This window comes from Scyliorhinus torazame, unplaced genomic scaffold (assembly GCF_047496885.1).
Source record: "Scyliorhinus torazame isolate Kashiwa2021f unplaced genomic scaffold, sScyTor2.1 scaffold_341, whole genome shotgun sequence".
Lineage (NCBI taxonomy): Eukaryota > Metazoa > Chordata > Chondrichthyes > Carcharhiniformes > Scyliorhinidae > Scyliorhinus > Scyliorhinus torazame.
Window position 1 is genome coordinate 19,627 of NW_027308068.1, and position 3,050 is coordinate 22,676.

Here is a 3,050-nt window from a genome sequence, read left to right on the forward strand (position 1 = left end):
CGGTGTCCCTCACTCTCTCTGTGTCCCTCACTCTCTGTGTTCCTCGCTCTCTGTGTCCCTCACTCTCTCTGTGCCCCTCACTCTCTGTGACCCTCACTCTCTCTGTGTCCCTCACTGACTCTCTGTCCCTCACTCTCTCTGTGGCCCTCACTCTCTATGTCCCTTACTCTTTCTGTGTCCCTCGCTCTCTGTGTCCCTCACTCTCTCTGTGTCCCTCACTCTGTGTCTCTCGCTCTCTCTGTGTGTCCCTCGCTCTCTGTGTCCCTCGCTCTCTGTGTCCCTCACTCTCTGTGCCCCTCACTCTCTCTGTGTCCCTCACTCTCTGTGTCCCTCGCACTCTCTGCATCTCTCGCTCTCTCTGGGTCCCTCGCTCCCTCTGGGTCCCTCACTCTCTCTGTGTCCCTCACTCTCTGTGTCCCTCGCTCTCTGTGTCCCTCAATCTCTCTGTGTCTCTCACTCTCTCTGTGCACCACACTCTCTCTGTGTGTCCCTCGCTCTCTGTGTCCCTCGCTCTCTCTGTGTCTCCCTCGCTGTCTGTCTCCCTCGCTCTCTCTGTGTCCATGGCTCTGTCTGTGTGTCCCTCACTCTCTGTGTCCCACACTCTCTCTCTGTGTCACTCACTCTCTCTGTGTCCCACACTCTCTCTGTGTGTCCCTCACTCTCTGTGTCCCTCGCTATCTCTGTGTGTCCCTCGCTCTCTGTGTCCCTCGCTCTCTGTGTCCTCGCTCTCTCTGTGTCACTCGCGCTCTCTGTGTCCCTTACTCTCTCTGTGTCCCTCCTTTTCTGTGTGTCCCTTGCTCTCTCTGTGTCCCTCGCTCTGTCTGTGTCCCTCGCTCTGTCTGTGTCCCTCGCTCTGTGTCCCTCACTCTCTCTGTGTCCCTCGCTCTCTCTGTGTCCCTCACTCTCTCTGTGTCCCTCGCTCTCTCTGTGTCCCTCGCTCTCTGTGTTCCACACTCTCTGTGTCGCTCACTCTCTCTGTGTGTCCCTCGCTCTCTGTGTCCCTCGCTCTCTCTGTTTCCCTCGCTCTCTGTGTTCCTCACTCTCTGTGTCCCTCACTCTCTCTGTGTCCCTTGCTCTGTCTGTGTCCCTCGCTCTCTCTGTGTGTCCCTCGCTCTCTGTGACCCTCGCTCTCTGTGTCCCTCGCTCTCTCTCTGTGTCCCTCCCTCTCTGTGCCCCTCGCGCTCTCTGTGTCACTCGCTCTCTGTGTCCCACACTCTCTCAGTGTGTCCCTCACTCTCTGTATCCTTCACTCTCTAAGTGTCCCTCGCTCTCTGTGTCCCTTGCTCTCTGTGACCCTCGCTCTCTGTGTCACTCACTCTCTCTGTGTCCCTCACTCTCTGTGTCTCTCGCTCTCTCTGTGTGTCCCTCGCTCTCTGTGTCCCTCACTCTCTGTGCCCCTCACTCTCTCTGTGTCCCTCACTCTCTGTGTCCCTCGCGCTCTCTGCGTCCCTCGCTCTCTCTGGGTCCCTCGCTCCCTCTGGGTCCCTCACTCTCTCTGTGTCCCTCACTCTCTGTGTCCCTTGCTCTCTGTGTCCCTCGCTCTCTGTGTCATTTGCTCTCTCTGTGTTGCTCGCTCTCCTTGTGTCCCTCAGTCTCTCTGTGTCTCTCACTCTCTCTGTGTCCCACACTCTCTCTGTGTGTCCCTCGATCTCTGTGTCCCTCGCTCTCTCTGTGTGTCCCTCGCTCTCTGTGTCCATGGCTCTGTCTGTGTGTCCCTCACTCTCTGTGTCCCACACTCTCTCTCTGTGTCACTCACTCTCTCTGTGTCCCACACTCTCTCTGTGTGTCCCTCACTCTCTGTGTCCCACACTCTCTCTCTGTGTCATTCACTCTCTCTGTGTCCCACACTCTCTCTGTGTGTCCCTCACTCTGTGTCCCTCGCTATCTCTGTGTGTCCCTCGCTCGCTGTGTCCCTCGCTCTCTGTTTTCTCGCTCTCTCTGTGTCACTCGCTCTCTCTGTGTCCCTCACTCTCTCTCTGTCCATCCCTTTCTGTGTGTCCCTCGCTCTCTCTGTGTCCCTCGCTCTGTCTGTGTCCCTCGCTCTGTCTGTGTCCCTCGCTCTGTGTCCCTCACTCTCTCTGTGTCCCTCACTCTCTCTGTGTCCCTCGCTCTCTCTGTGTCCCTCGCTCTCTCTGTGTCCCTCGCTCTCTGTGTTCCACACTCTCTGTGTCCCTCACTCTCTCTCTGTGTCCCTCGCTCTCTGTGTCCCTCGCTCTCTGTGTTTCCCTCGCTCTCTGTGTTCCTCACTCTCTGTGTCCCTCACTCTCTCTGTGTCCCTCACTCTCTCTGTGTCCCTCGCTCTCTCTTTGTCCCTCGCTCTCTCTGTGTCCCTCGCTCTCTGTGTTCCACACTCTCTGTGTCGCTCACTCTCTCTGTGTGTCCCTCGCTCTCTGTGTCCCTCGCTCTCTCTGTTTCCCTCGCTCTCTGTGTTCCTCACTCTCTGTGTCCCTCACTCTCTCTGTGTCCCTTGCTCTGTCTGTGTCCCTCGCTCTCTGTGTGTCCCTCGCTCTCTGTGACCCTCGCTCTCTGTGTCCCTCGCTCTCTCTCTGTGTCCCTCGCTCTCTGTGTCCCTCGCGCTCTCTGTGCCCCTCGCGCTCTCTGTGTCACTCGCTCTCTGTGTCCCACACTCTCTCAGTGTGTCCCTCACTCTCTGTATCCTTCACTCTCTAAGTGTCCCTCGCTCTCTGTGTCCCTTGCTCTCTGTGACCCTCGCTCTCTGTGTCCCTCACTCTCTCTGTGTCCCTCACTCTCTGTGTCTCTCGCTCTCTCTGTGTGTCCCTCGCTCTCTGTGTCCCTCACTCTCTGTGCCCCTCACTCTCTCTGTGTCCCTCACTCTCTGTGTCCCTTGCGCTCTCTGCGTCCCTCGCTCTCTCTGGGTCCCTCGCTCCCTCTGGGTCCCTCACTCTCTCTGTGTCCCTCACTCTCTGTGTCCCTTGCTCTCTGTGTCCCTCGCTCTCTGTGTCATTTGCTCTCTCTGTGTTGCTCGCTCTCCTTGTGTCCCTCAGTCTCTCTGTGTCTCTCACTCTCTCTGTGTCCCACACTCTCTCTGT